We start from the raw sequence: 16,560 nt of genomic DNA, 5'->3' as shown, positions 1-16,560 counted from the left end.
TTGCGTCTACTCGTAGTTGGCCAAAATCGTGGTCAACAAGACTATATTTAAATATTATAAAATATCATTATAATAATATATAATACATAATCTTAATTTTTATTAAAAAATAATCAATTATGTTTAAAAGGTTATCATATTATATATATTTAAAAATTCATAAACAATATTTTGGTTTAATTTTTAATTTAATATTTTTATGTCATTTTTTTATATATAATATTGTTTATTTATTTGAAATTTATATGACAATAATATAAATTTAATAAAATATTAATAAATTTTATAAATAAAACTAAGCAAACATGCATTGCGCGTTGTTTGTATGTAATATATATAAATGAAGTAATACATTTTTGGCAGGAGTCAGTACATTAATAACTACATATTAGTACATGTTATTATTTATAATATATTAGAGTTAATTCATAAAGAAATAAAGCAAGTAGTTGCATGACTATATGTAAGGTAAAGTGAGGTTTTGAAATGTGTTTTACTCATTTAATTAAATATTCTTTCGTAGACCAAAATATAGTATAGGAAATTTCTATGGTAGGGTCTTCAAAAAGAGTCATAGCGGTAAGGCTCTTTTGTGTTCTCAACTCGTGAACAATTTTCAGTGCGATTTTTTTTATGACCGTGTATATTGCGGTTATTTAGAGCATCTTGCAAATTTCTAGAAAATTTTGAATAATTTACAGTGCTGAAAACTAGTTTAAAAACAGTTTGTTGCATGCGTGACTAATTTTTTTATTCGTGTGGAAAATCGCATGTTTGAACCTAGTTTTCGGCACTATAGATTTTTTGGAATTTTCTGAAAATTTGTTCACAAAAAATTGCGCCAAAAATTGTTCACGGATCGAAAATACAAAAGAGCCCCAATGGGGCTCTTTTTGAAACCCCTACCATAGAATACTCATATAGTATATTATTATTATGAGAGTCAATTAAGTGTTTTATGAGTTTCAAATCATGTAATATCAATTAGATTTGAAAGACATTTTTGCATTACGGTATAATATGTTTTATACGAATTTGTTGTAATTATTATCATAATATTATACAGTTGCGTAAAATCCCTATAAAATATTATTATTACAATAATATATAATACATAATAAATACATTATATATAAGTATCGTGTAGTATAAATACTATGACTATGTAACTGTTGATGGTGAGAACTCGTCAACTATGTTAGGTTGGGAAACTCAAAGATTAGTAAGAGAATAACTAAGTGCGAACTTATAATAGACTTGAGGAAAGATAAGTGCAGATCAACAATGGAGTAAAAAATTGTATGTTGCCTAATAGCCCAAGTATACAATGAATTTTTCAACCCCTTATTCTGAGGGTTGAAGGTCTATTTATAGTTGGGCTCTAATGAACCCTTATACATGGTGGTCCTTGGGGACAAAATAGTACATGAGTAACAGGTGGAAGTGGTGTTGGAGGAGTGGTGGTCAGCTTTAGTACATGTGAGGGGTGTGCAAAAGTACTCCTGCCTTGGTACCATATTATACCTCCACTACTTGTCGGGTATGGACCTCATAAGTGTGCTGAGGGACTCCTTACCATGTACCATTCTTGTACTGCCACTACTTGTCTGGCGTGAATGTCATGTCTGTACTGTAACTCCTCTTGTGTGGTAAGTGTATTTCGTACCTGTACGAGCTCTTTGAGTCATACGTAGGTTCTTACTCTCACAAGGTACCTTATTCCTACGATCTTCATGTATTGAAACCCTTATATGTTATCACGGAAGACGCGGTTCCATGATGCCTGTGGGGGAAGGACCTCATGAGATGGCCCTATGAAAATGAGACGTGAAGGGGCCCTATGACCTCGCGAGAATCTTGGTGTGAAGCGAGGCTCCATAGGCGAGGTTGTATCTCGCGAGACCTTTGACGCAAGGTGTGAGAATGGGTAAGTGCCTGCTAGGCATGAGGCCCTCAGCCGGACGTGAGCCCCTGATGGGCGCGAGACCCCTGCTGGGCACGGGGCCCTTCAGCTGGCCGCGAGGCCCTAATCAGCGCGAGACCATTGTTGGGCGTGAGGCCTTTCTGCTTGGCACAAGGCACCTGATGGGCATGAGACCGCTGCTAGACTCGAGGCCCTTCTGCTTGGCACGAGGCACCTGCGGGGCATGAGGCATGAGACGCCTGTTGAGCGCAAAGCACATCCTATGCGCGGGGTGCGAGATGGCTACTGGGTGCGAGGCCCTTCAACTGGGCACGAGGCGCTTGATAGGCACAAGGGCCTTCAGCTGGAGGTGAGGCGCCATTGAGACTGAAGGTGCAACCCAAGGCGTGAGATGAGGGTCTCACTATGTGTGAGACGCGGGCATGTTCGGGACCACCTTTGGAGTGTGTCACCTTGGGACTATAGGCTATGCGCTTTCAGAAATTTTCCTATATTCATACTTGGTGTGGAACCTTTGAATCAATAGCCTCTTGGTTGCACATAATAGCTTTTTGCGTCCAACATGTACTTGATGCCTTCGGTGACCCTTAGCCATTTATTTCAATAAAGGATCGGACCTTTTTTCCTTGGCGGATTTTTGGCATCCACACTTGCCGCCCAATTTATGAGGAGGTATATAGGCGTCCTTGTAGACTTATTATGATGCTACACTTACTATGCTCTGGTGGTAGTGTTGTGTGCCTTCTTGTAAACCAAGTTGGTGACAATGAGAACTCATCAACGAAGTTCATGATGCTAGTTACAATGGTAGCATACTCCAGGCTGTCATGTTCACGTGAGTGGAAAAAAAACTAATCGATATTCAGGCACGCACTACCTCCATAGGGGAGTTGTCGAACATCATGGCATGGTGTTATAGTTTCATGAGACCTCGCGGGATGACTAGGCATAGGTGAAGCGTATTGCACTTGAGAACACACTTGGGTATGATCAAGTGCTGGGTGAAAAGGAGTAAGCATGGACATGCAAGGCCACAAACAATTCATGCTTCATCTATTGACATCGCGGGACCTTCATCGAGATATCCATAAGTTGACTTGAATTGCATCCTCGCGATGCGGGCACATCTGAACTAGGAGGTGAATACACAAGAGCATCGCATTATGGCGTCGCACTTCGGGAGAATCTCGCATAGTGAGGGCATCTCGCATTGCGGGTGCATTCCATTTGAAGGCTACTGAATTGGGGCCTTGCATTGCGGGTGTGTTCCATTTGAAGGCTACTGAATTGCAGCCTCCCATTGCAGGTGCATTTTTCCAAGGGCCTACGACACAAGGACCTCTTATCTTGCAATTGTTTCAGATGTACCAATTCACAAGATAATTTTACATGCTCACAGAAGTATAAGGGGAGTGTAAATCCCTTTCTCTTTCTCTCATTTGTGTGAGACTTTGAGAAGCCCACTTTTTTCTTTAGTATGAGACTTTGAGGAGCCTTGTTTTCCTTGGTTTGGGACTCTGAGAAGCCGTTCATTTTATTTTTTTTTGTGAGGAACTTCTGCGAGTCCTCATGGGCATAGTGCCAATAGCATTATTTTGAAAGGGTTCCATTTGGGACCTCTCTACTACGTGTGATTCGTGTCTGTTGGTGCACCTTGATTACTTGTAGGGATATGTTAACCCTTTGGGTTCTCGCTATCCTTTTATATATTTTTGTGACCGTGTTTTATTTTGTGCGAGAAGCATCCTTCTCGTCATTATGCATAGTACTATTTTTGCAAGCGTCTTCTTCGAGAAACTTTTTGCAAGCATCCTCTTTGAAACCCTTTTCACAACCGTCTTCTTTGAAACCTTTTTCAAAAGCGTCTTCTTTGCAACCCTTTTTGGGCTAGGAGACCTTGGCCAACCTAGGATTGTTATGCGGACCCTTTTGGTCTTTGAGGTGATCTCCCCTTATGTTGGGACCCTTATAGGGAGATGGTACTTGTGAAACCTCACAAGCGCCTATTTTCAAGCCCTTTTTCCCTTGGTAAGGAAACTCAGTCGATATAGACTTAAGGATCTCTTTGGGCTCCCCTTTTTTCTTCTGCAACGTGGTCCCTTTGTAGGGTGGGTGTGTTTATGAAGATGTCACTTTTAAGGGACCTTTTGACTTCCTTATATTCTATAAGGGTAGCTAGTCCTTATAGACTCAAATGTTGTCTTATAAGGTTCACTGCTCACACATATATATATATATATATATATTATAAGTACTTTTATATATATTTCACAAGGTCAAATACCTGTTTTGCACTTGGCTAGGCACCTATTGAGGCTCGCGATGCTAGACACCTATTTTGCACATGGCTAGGTTCCTGATGTAGCTCGCAAGGTTGGATGCCTATTTTGCACAAGGCTGGGTGCCTGTTAAGGCTCACGAGGCTAGGCACCTATTTTGCACATGGCTAGGTGCCTATTGAGGCTCGCTAGGCTAGGCACCTATTTTGCACATGGTTAGGTGCCTATTGAGGTTTGCGAGGTTGGACACCTCCTTAGTGGTTGATGGGGTCTATCTTGCAAAGCCCTTTGCTTTACGTTCTCTTCGATATGCTTTGACAATTTCAGCTAACAATGGCAATATGTGCGTCATATAAGTGTCCTTGGAAACGAGAGATGTAATATATAAGATAGGTGCTTGACATTAGTAATAGAAGAGAATGTGAAAGGGTAGCATAATGTCATTGTCCTATTATACCTCTGGAGTCAGCTTGGCGACCTCTTTGAATTTTTGTGGGGGCCAATTGTGTTGACTTCTTTCGTTCCTAAGCGACTTAGATAAATGGAGTCTTATCGGAGGTTATCCTTTATGAATCCCGCTAGCTTCTTCCTTGAAGCCTTCTTATAGACCTCTTCCAATCTTCAACTTGATTAGTGATTCCTTTATCACAATGATCTCTTCTATGAAGAATCTTCAGACGTATTAGTAGAAGGGTGATTGGAGGAAGGTTTGCTTTCCTCAACATGCAGGTTCTTATGGCCCTCTTCCACACGTATATACTTTTGGGCTTTTTTGAAGAAGTCATCTAAGTTTGTAATCTCCCTCTTGAGCATGTTATCCCATAACTTTCTTCCAGGACGAACTCCCACTATGATTGCCATCTTGAGCTCTGCTTTAGTCGCACTTCCCATCTTAGTTGCTTCCATATTGAATTTGTGGATATAGCTCTTTGGGCTTTTACTCTCGACTTGTTTTATGTTAGCAAGGTTAGTACTCGACATAACATAATCACGGACCGCGTGGTGTTGCTGAAGATATTTACCTGAGAACTACTACCACTTATACGTCGCCCCATTGAGTGTAACGACGAAGCAATGGCACTATTCTCTACTGTTGATCCCATTAACTTTATCAGGTTATTGAAGGTGTCTAAGTGATATTTTGGGTCCGTAATGCCCTCGTACAGAGTCATGCGAGGCTCTTTGAAGTTGTTAGGTAGTTTCTCAACCTGGATCTCCCTTGTGAAAGGCGACTGACAGTAAAATTCTTCGTCATCTCTGTGCCCCCTAGGTGCAGTGATAATCTTGCTTCGAGGGCTTTGCATTTCATTGTTTAATTCCTTCATCTTTTCGTTTAAGGAGTCCCGTGGGTTCTTAGGGTGAATCCTTGCTTTGGTTGTGTCCATCAGGGGAGATGTAGGGGTATGGTTTTCACTTCGGACCCTCTCTGGTTAAGTTTATTCCTCAGGTCGGTGAGGCTCTTTTGTAGGCTTTCTTGGGTTCACACCTCTCATAGGTGGGGTTTGCACCAGGTTGCTCCGTTGGTGTAGAATCTTCCTTGTGTCGTGGGCAAGGGGTATGACTAGTGGAGAACTATGCTTTTCCATCGTCCACGGGCATGGTGGTTTCTCCACATACATGTTCGCTCTCTTTATGCTTAGAGAGGGGAACATTAGAATTTTCATGTAACAGGTTGTTGAGTACCTCTTGCATGTTCTCCACGGCGGCCAGCAAACTTTGGTTTTTCCAGTGCAGGTCACATATTTCCTCTTTGTAGCGACAAGAACGGAAACTTGAACTCACTGAGTGTAGTCATTGGCAGTTACCATGTATTTGTTTGGAGGGACCCGGGTCCTGATGGTTCAGACTTAGGGCTACCGGTGGCGGTGGCAGAGGGTGAGATGTACAACCCTTCGTTGGAGCGGTTGTATGTGCTATTGGATCGGATGTAAGATGAATGGCAGGGGATGATACTTCTTCCTCTTTTCCATTGTCTTTGGGTAGATCCATCGCACCTCCATTCATCGGCGGAGGAGGATCCCTCTTGGACGCCCTTAGCTGGGTTCCATCTAGGTGAACCTCCGCTTCTTGGTCATCTTGTAGGCATTTTGAATGCCTTGCCATGTTTTCTTACTGAAAGTAATGGAAGAACTACTATTTGTTAGTTGTACTTCCCACAGACGGCGAAAAATGCTGACGGTGAGAGCTTGTCAACTATGTTAGGTCAGGAAACTCAAAGGTTAGTAAGAGAATAACTAAGTAAGAACTTATAATAGACTTGAGGAAAGATAAGTGCATGCCAACAATGGATTAAAATCTCGTATATTGCTTAATAGCCTGAGTATACAATGAATTTTCACACCCCTTATTCTGAGGGGTGAAGGTCTATTTATAGCTGGGCTCTAATGGGCCCTTATACATGGTGGTCTTTGGGGACAAAATAGTGCACGGGTACACTGTCAAGGTAGTAGCACAAGTGGTAGTGGTGTTGGAGGAGTGGTGGTTGGCTTTAGTACGTGTCAGGGGTCTGCAAAAGTATTCATGTCTTGGTACCATATTATACCTCCACTACTTGTCGGGTACAGACCTCATAAGCGTGCCGAGGGAGTCCTTACCATGTACCATTCTTGTACTACCACTACTTTTCCGGCGTGGACGTCATGTTTGTACTCTAACTCCTCTTGGTTGCTAAGTTCATTTCATACCTCTACGAGCTCTTCGAGTCATACGTAGATTCTTACCCTCACAAGGTACCTTAATCCTACGAGCTTCAAGTATTGAAACCCTTATATGTTATCACGGATGACGTGGTTCCAAGATGTCTGTGGGGGAACGACCTCACGAGATGGACCTATGAAAATGAGATGTGAAGGGGCCTCTTAGACCTTAGGCTCGATATCTTTAGAGCAAGGTACAACATCATAGGTGAGGCATGTGCCTCGCGATATAATCAGCACGAGATGTGCACCAGGTATGAAGGATGTCCTCGCGAGACTCTTGGTGCAAAGCGAGGCTCCGTAGGCGAGGTTGCACTACAACAAATTACCCTTTCCACAACACATGAATATAAGCTTTTTAAAAAAGTATTATATAATAAGTCATATTAGAAACAAAAACGGTAAAATTGGATTTCTGAAAATGAAAGATGGGAAACTAAGGGCCTGATTGGTATCTATTTCAGATACAATGTTTTGTTTTGGAATACTAAAAATATGTGGGCCCATTTTAATCTTTGATTGGTTGACTGTTTTTTAAAATAAAATTCAAAACTCTATCCTAATTTTACGAAGGAAAACTGAAAATGAAAAAATCATGTTTTCTCAGTTTTTAAATTTCTTTTCCAAAAGGCCTAAAACCGACTGTTAGTACTTTGTTATTTTGTTGTTGCTTTTTCAAAAAAAAATAAAAATGATTTACATTAGTCTTTGTTGTACCCGTTGCATACATATATATATGCATTTGGAAAGTAAAATTAGTCACATGCAACTTAAATTCATATAACTATATAATATATTATCTGAGACTTTTGTATTCAATAATACGAACATTTGTATTAAATAAAGTTGTTTAAGAATATATATTTATATGTTTAGTTAATTAAAAAAATGTAACTTTAATTTTAAAAAAAAAACCCACATTACAGTATTGTTATGAATTTAATTAATACATTATTATTAAATTTTAATTTATCAATATTATAAAATTTTACTTAATTAAATCTATTGATAAATCAATATTTAATGTCATACAACCTATGTATATAAAATATATAAAATTAAAATAATATTCAGATTTAACTAAACCAATCACATATTCAGTTTCTGTTATATTTTCAAATTTAATACCAATCACAGATTCAGTTTTTTAAAACTCAAAAACAGTTTACAGACATTGAACCAATCACATTTTCAGAAACATGTTTTTAGTCACTAAATTCAGATTTTCATTTTAGAATCTACTTTTCGAAAATACAGTTTTCTAATCGCGAACCAATCAGACCCTAAAAATTTTAAGCGGCAATTGAAAAAAAAATTCATTATCTCTCCTCATTCTTTTCTCTCGCCAAAAACACTTTGCCCAATAGTCAACATCCATGTCCATCATAGCCTTTGTTTCTCTCCATCTCCATCTTATCTATCTAGATATACACTACTTTCTCTTCCACTCTTCCACCTCTTCAGCTCTCATTCACTTTCTTTCTCTTCATCTCCACGCCACTCTTTCGCCTCGACCCCCTCTCTCTTTCGTCACTTTAATTCCTCTGCCTCTCTCTCCCTCCTCGACGAAGCCCTAATGCTCTCAGTAAGGTATGCAGGTGTACTAATGAAGGCCTATAGGGGCTTGGTGATGCGGAGGCTCGACATGCTCAACAACACATGGCTAGCGATGGGGATGTGGTGTGGTCGACGATGCGAGGCTGGAAACAGGGCTGGGTTTGAAGCTTAGAACTAGGTTGAAATTTGAGGGTTGGTTAATTTGTAGAGAAAGGGTCGAGAAGAAAGGGGGAGAGGTAGTTTGATATATGTATATATTAATTATATTTATCTTTATTAAAATAAATGTTTAGATATGATTTTCTTCTTCTTTGAATCATATTAATGTGTTGGGATTCTCTACAATGTTATTTGCCCAAAAAGATTGAATTTGAATTTGAGATTTGTTCCTTGAATTACTTTTCAATTGTCTGGGTAGAGAAAACTAATGGCTAGTTATAACTAATGAAAATGATGCTCATACGGAAATAGCATCTTCCAGCCTTCAATTTTCTGTAAAATTGGTTCTTTGTTAAGCCAGTCACATGCATTGAGGTTCCCACATGCATTGTCGTTGCTTTGCTTTGCTTTAATAGCCACTCATATCTTCTCCAACATCTTTATTCCAACAACTTTGTTCTATTCATTTGTGTCACCCATTGATATTGGCTTAAATTATTTGAGCTTGCTGTGATTACAATAAGAATTCTAGTCTTTTTAGCAATGAGAAAACTGCATGTTCTTTCACTCATCTCAAGTTATTGTCTATGGATAACGGCATTTGCATTTAGTTTAGTGCTGTTGGTAATGCTCAAGATGAGGAGGATTCTGGGAAATTCCATAAACCTTTTTCCATTCAGATTTTGATGTGAGCCTTCTTGCCAGCTCCCTCCCCACAACCCCGGTGACCCCAAAGATGGCTGCCACATGCCCATTATTGTGGTTTGGCTCTGGTTCATGGAACTCTCTGATTGCCATTACAAAAATATTGATGGAATTTCCTCTCTCAGGTATGAGCTTTCACCTTTCTTTACAAATGGGTTTATACACACACACACAAATATTAAAATAATTTGGAAGGTTCTGGCCATCTAGGCTCTAGCTTTTATTTAATAACAATAATAAAGGATAAAAGTGTATCTCAATTCTCAATTGTATTTTACACAAATATTATTATATTAGCAACCTTGTATAGACAAATATTTTGTAGAAATTTAATTTATGTGGTAGATTAAGATATAACTGAAATGATTTGTCTCAATGAAATATGTAGCTAGATCATTATCAAGCATCATATTTTATTAGATATTTAAGTTATGATATGGTATATATGTGTTTATAATACTTCAAATAATTACTATAGAGAAATGGTGAGAGTGAGGGTATTTATTTGAAAAGTGACTGGTTTATCTGTTATGCTGCAGCGTTGTTTCTCAAGATTAATGAAGATTGGGACTGGTTTATCACATTAAGTGCTGCTGATTATCCACTCATGACTCAGGATGGTACACAAACTTTATTTTCCCTTGTGACTTTGAAGTAGGAATAAGAGTTGGTTGTTCTGTCTGAATCGAAATTTCACTCACATTGGCATTTTAGTCCTCAAACATTGGATCAGAAACAGTGTCAAATTCAAGCTTTTACTTGTTTTTTTATTTTCATTCAAGCACCTTCAATTTTACCTTTTCTGCATATGATTAATGATATGTGCACACATTCTTGTTGCCACATAGGTATGTATGTGTGATGTTAGTGTGTCAAAATTGTGCTGCTCAAAGCTTATTTAGATGCTAAATGAGGGCAATGCTGCCCAGCAAAACTCTAAAATTACTATATTATCCTTTCAATGAATTCTACCATTTGAGTCATTCAAAAGTTCCTTATGAGCCCAACCAACTTCTATATTCTAAAATACAAAAATACGCAGATAAATGATAGTTGTTTACCAAGCCTTGGTGGCCATTTCAGGTCCAATATCCAAGCATTTAGATGCCATTAAATAACTTTTAGGATCTCTTTATTGTTCTGGATTATTAGTTTCATTGTATTACAGCTTGTCAAAGCTGAAATCTGAGCCCAGCATAATTATACTTAAAATTGAATTATCAAAGTACCAATAATCAACTGTCATATACTGGATTCAATTATGGAAAGGGTACCATTTAATCCCATATATTCAGAAAACGATCAAAACTTACTGTTGTATTGTGTGAAATAGGCACACTCTCCTATCCATTTTGTCAAAATTTACTAACTCATACTTAAAATGCATTTAAAGTAAACATGTGTATAAATTTTATCCCCAAATTTTAAGATCGAATTAGATAAATTTTGGATTTCAAAGGCTGTTTTAATATCTATTGACAAATTTTAATTTTGTATTAATCTTTTAGGTATTGATTATATTCTTTAGGTTGTGGATCGAATTGGCAAGGAGCATTGCAAAGTTAATTTGCAAGAGGTACAGAATTTGTTCTTTTAACTCTTATTATTAATATCTTAAAAATGTTAGAGGAGTTTGAATATCTTAAATACTCATCCATAGAGAAGTAGGTTCTGAGATTAAAATTGTGTGTTGCGGTGATAACGGAAGGTTGAAAACTTGTGTGTATTAGAGAAGTAGGTTCTGGAAAATTTGTTTGTGTGCTGCGGTGATATAAGGAAGAAAACTTATTGTGTGTTGTTTGCATTTTTTGACTTGGAATTGATAGATGATTAGGTAAGCTTTTATATATATAGATTAGATTTTTCATTATATGTATAGATTAGATTTTTCATTTAGTCATATTGTTTTCATTATTTCCATATATATAGATTAGATTTAATTGCCATAACCCAAGCTAAAATCTTGTCTTTGATCCAAACCCAATTAGTTAGTGGCTACCATTTTAGAATCTGATTTTTAAATTAAAAACAACACTAGAATCTCTTGAACTAGAGACTATTAAATTGATAGAAAATAAACCAGTAGGATTAACAAAAAATGGTGGTCAAGGCACAACATAGACCAGTGCCAAGTTACTTGTAGGGCTGGAAAACTAAGATCTAATAATTTTGCATGTAAATATGACTGTTGCTCACATGCAGTCTATCATAAAAAAACAATGAAATTCAGCCAAAACTTGAAACTGTATGGTTCGTGCATAGATAACTCAGACAGAACTTTGCTGTTCAGCTGAATGTTTTCTTTCATAAGCCCATGCATGAAGTTGCCATAATTAACCTGAAACAAAACATCAAGATTTTGTAATATGTTGCTAAGAAATGAAAGGCCACCAATGACAATAGGAAGCAGAGAAGAGAGTAGAGTGAAGCTGCTATTTTCTGTCTTAAATATATATTAACAGCTAGTTTGAGCAAATATTCAGTAGGTTTTGATTGTCATTTTCTTTACTTTGTAAATGTCATTATCAAAAGAAAAATGAAAATCTAGGAACCATGTTAATGCTTGAATTTGAGATAAGTTCACTGAGATCAAGTCTCAACATAACCATGATAATAACACTATGGATGTTACTTCAAGAAAAGAAAGAGTAAGGGCATTTGAATTTGGGATGGTGCCCCCAATACTTCTTCAACCATAGATGATTTGTTAATAATAATGACCTCCCCTTACTTTTCTTGGATTTTACTGAGCGATACCTTATAAATTTTTTTTTCATTTTTTCTACTTTTTTTTTTATATTTTATGGTTATTAATTAATAAAAATTATAAAAATATCTATAGTCTATAATAATAAAATTTATTATATACAGTAGACCAAGCTTGATATATTTTTTATTTTTACTTTTTTTATTGTCTTAATCAACAAAAAAAATGATTCAAACAGTATAATAATAATATCTATAATACTATTAAATTAATTTATTAGTTGTAAAAAATATTTACTTGGTTCGAACTAGAGCAAAATTGCTACTAGTCTACATCCAAGGGGCAGCCACTATTATTGATTCTTTCTTATACAATTCTCTTTACAACCTTTACAACACTCTTGTCTCTGTTCCTCTTAAGATGTTACAATTTTAGAGAATAAAACTTGTTCTTTTTCACAACCAGTGAAAAAACTAAAGTAATACAAACTTATATAGCATAGTATTACAAGTAAAGAAATAGAACCAACAAACTTAACAGAAACAGTTAGAAGTTAGTTGCCTGGACACATATAACAAATTTCCACCTTGGTTCAGAAACTAAACTTGAACTAGTGACTGCCCAAATAGCCCCGTAGAGCCTATCCATCTTGTAATTGAATGAGATCCAAGCAGTGATAAAACTTTGACTTTCAATACTTAAATATAAATATAACTATATCTATATGAAGTTGCAGAATCATGAGGTTTAACTTAATATGTTTGATTAGTGGTGCTCATAAATATCATGCTCAATGTAAGGCCTCACCAAAATTGGAGCTGCTAAAACTTCTTTATAAGCTATTTTTGCACAGTCCATTATGTGTTTGAGGAAATACCTCTCTGAAATTTATGCAGACCATAAAAAATATTTTATAATATCTTCACTTTTGTTTCTAGCAGGAAATAAAATATTTGGTATGAATTTATATTCGACAAGGTTGTAAAAAAAGGAAATTACCTTTTCTTATGTTTAATTTTATCTTTATGGCATCCCCTTTATTCATATTAAGTGTCTTTTTTTTGTATCATTTTGGATCTTCATATATCTTTTCACTTATGAAAGTGATAATTAATTTTATATTTATTTATATGTAATTTTCAAGCTCAATCCATCTTCAAAGTTGAACTATAGACTTATATAAGTATATGTTATATATAGGCAAATAGATCACCAAATCATTTTTTGTCAATACATATTTGCATTTGTACTACTGTTATCTTATATCTTGTTTTACCATCATCATATTCATGTGGGCTTATTATTAATTTAACATTTTAAGATTTTTTTTCTCCATTACTTATTCTATACTTGTAGTTTAAATCTTAACACATTAAAGAAATTATCATTTAGCATTTATTTTGTAAAGTGACCTTGCAAGTGCTTCCCATGCTTATGAGTGATATAGCTTTTTTTTTTTTAAAGTACTGATATAGTTTTGTTTAGAGTAAGACTTATGTTATGATTATGTTCCCTTGTGCTTATTCTTAGTTTGCCACTAGTATGAGACTCTGTTCTTAGTTGGGTTCTTCTGACTCTACATTGCTTTGTTGGACTTTGGTTTTTCTTTTCCTAGCTAGTTTCATTTAATGTGTTAAGATATTATTGTCTGCCTATTTGGATAGATACAAAATACCCTTTCCACAACACATGATTATAACTCTATTAAAAAAGTATTATAATACACAAAAAAAATAAATGATTCAGTAAAAAAAATCGTTTATCTCAGTTTTTGGCATTTGGGAAATACAATGGTATTTTATACTTTTTTCAAATCATTGTCTCCATTTCAGCTTTAAAGTCATCAAATTGTCTAGCAGCATCACTCTCTATCAAGGTAATGCATTTTTTTATGGTTTGGCTTCTTGTTTTTGTTCTGCTACTGGTCTTTGGTTTGGTATGGTGCTTGCTTTTTTATTTCCTATGTTTGTTTTGTCTTGTGCATTTCTAGGGTCCTGTAGATTAGTTTTAGTAGTTTTATTTGTTCTCTTTTTGGTGTGTTTCATTTTCTTGTCTGAGTAATGGCCCTTGAGCTTATGTTGTGTTGTATTCTACTTTGTTTTAATGAATTAAGTGTGTGGCCTCTGTCTAGAAAAATACCATTTTAAATTAAAAGAAAATCCAACATAGCTGTTTGAAAAGTCCACTAATCTATCGAGTCCATGTGCCTAAGATGATGCCATTTGCAAGTTTCTTATCTTTTTCCACTTGCTGCCCCTATTTTGCATTATGAGTGAAATTTGAAGAAAAAAAAATAAAGGGGTTTATACAAGCAAAAGATGGCAGAGATATCTGATGGGTGCATTGTGTAACTATAAGATTTTGCTTGGTTTTATTTTCTGATGGAATTTACAGCCGCTGATAGATTTTTGGGACCAAGGACTAGTTCTTTCGTTAATCTTTGAAGATGCTTCATTTTCTATCTTTTATATTCGATGATAATGCATAACAAAGTTTACATGTTTAATAAACGTGTGACAGTATACACACACACACATGCATCACATAGTTTTGACTAGCGGTCATCATTTTAAACAGTTTCTTCATTTATCCCTGTTCACTTCATGAAGACCTTAAAATAATAATACAAACAGATAAGTATTTATCTTAGTTTTCCATTTTCTTCTTTTGAAGTTTTCAATGTATCATTTATGAACCGCAGATCATCTTGGGTTGGAATTTGGTATTTTATCACATTAGTTATACTGATCTACTACTTTCATGGTCTACCATCTCTATAAAGATGGGAGTATTTCTATTTCTACATATAATTTGATCTTAATACTTGTGTCCTATTTTGAGGTTAGGGCTTCTGATGTGGGCTCTAACTTGTGTAGAGATGGTGTTGGAGGAGATGAAGAATGTGATAATGATGAAAAAATTAGAGCAGAGATTAATATTATTAAAAGCCTATTAAGCATAGCTACAGATGGAAGTCCATTAGTCAGAGTAGAGGTTGCTGTTGGTATGTAGTTTATCATAAAAAATTGCCTATTTATTTGTTGACTTGTTTAGTTCTAAGAAGTCGTTTGCACCAGGTTTTTAGGCATTATATTGGCAGCTTGTTCATACTCTTGAGGCTGCTCAAACAAACCTGCTCCTCCCAGGGTAGTATTGTAATTTGTTAACTGAGCTAATGAAGTTTGATTTCTTTTCCATTCTGGCAGCTCTAGGGAGATTTTCCTTTGGTCACAACAATCATCTCAAGCCAATTGCTGCAGCATATTGGAAGCATACTGGGTCTCCTTTGAGTTCCCTTCCTTCTTTGGCTCATATAAGAAGTCCAAGTAGTGTTGTTCCATCTCAGATTGGTCCAATATCGAGAGTTGGCACTGACAGCTCGTCTCTTGTTCGAGATGGAAGGGTCTGCACTAGCAGCCCTCTTGCTACTTCTGGATTGGCCCGATCCTTTGGCATCGACTCCTTTTGGATTGGCCCTATTGTCGTCATGGCTTGATATGAATGGAGGAGGTATTTTTTTTCTCCCAATTATATGCCAGGACAATCTTATTTGTTGGAATAGAGATTTCTTGTTATATTTGCGTAATTACTTATTAAATGAACTGTTATGAACAGGCCATGCGTTAAATAAGCTTTTAATGGTCTTGCTTGCTTATTGACTGTTTTTTTTCTTTCTACTTAAGTGGTGCTTATTCTTATTTCAATACTTTTTTGTTGTGTTGTTTGGTCTCCTGAGGCATGTTAATGGTGGCTGCAACTTCTACAAAAGATGTTGCTGCTCTTTTACTTTTAGTTGTTGCTTTTCCTTGTGTGTACGAACTTTGTGCTGTGTATGTTACAGCTGGTTCAACAATTGTGTATCAGCAATTGCCTTAGCAATTAACCTGCTCTTTATATGTAGAATAGTGTTTAATGGTACAGGCAGTTCTCTTGTCTGGAGTTTTGGTCATTTGTTTCTATGTTTTCTGCTTTTGCAGTAGCAATTGAATCTTGCTGCTCTATGCTTTTTATGTGTTGATAATTTGAGACAAAGTTATAATTTTTTTTCTCAAGTTTCTCAATGAGATTAAATTATCCTATTGTAGTTGGATTAATTAGGTTTTCAGATTCAAACTTTTCTAAATTATCCTGTTGATAACTACTACTATTACTCTATGACTCACTCATGTCTTAACTTTGAATTTCAAAGAACTAAATCAGACATAGTTTATCAATTTAACATTGAATGTTGTTGTATCACGGAGTGTGTTGGTTTCGTTAGAATTGGAAGTGAAGATCAGATCATTGTGGCTGGTACAATGAAGCAACTTAATTGCATGTTTTTTTCCTATCAAATAATACTGTAGGAGTGTGCAACTACTCAAATTTTGACGTGTTATTATGTAAAAAATTAAACTCTTCAATATTTTGTGCTGAAAGTAGTAACTTTTCAATATGTGAATATTTAAGACTACTTGAATACTTAAAGAACATTTTGTTGTTGATGACAGTGTTAAGTATTTTAAACTAATTTTTGGATTGTTAATACAATGT

At 35.9% G+C, this 16,560-nt stretch overlaps 1 long non-coding RNA gene across 5 annotated transcripts; it reads left to right on the top strand.

Annotated features, from left to right (window-relative positions):
• The first annotated feature begins 8,591 nt into the window (after positions 1-8,591).
• LOC133780464 (uncharacterized) lies at positions 8,592-15,722 on the top strand. Of its 5 annotated transcripts, none has more exons than XR_009869340.1 (5): positions 8,592-8,692; positions 9,321-9,445; positions 9,860-9,940; positions 10,849-10,896; positions 15,240-15,722. It is a non-coding gene; the product is annotated as an uncharacterized LOC133780464 (long non-coding RNA). The 5 variants fall into 5 exon arrangements; XR_009869337.1 differs by having other exon boundaries at positions 10,829-10,896; positions 15,240-15,721; XR_009869339.1 differs by lacking the exon at positions 15,240-15,722 and adding an exon at positions 14,869-15,184.
• Positions 15,723-16,560: the final 838 nt, after the last annotated feature.

This window comes from Humulus lupulus, chromosome 5, assembly GCF_963169125.1.
Source record: "Humulus lupulus chromosome 5, drHumLupu1.1, whole genome shotgun sequence".
Taxonomy (NCBI): Eukaryota; Viridiplantae; Streptophyta; class Magnoliopsida; order Rosales; family Cannabaceae; genus Humulus; species Humulus lupulus.
Note: the sequence above shows the minus strand (reverse complement) of the source record. Positions and strands in the feature narration are given on the sequence as shown.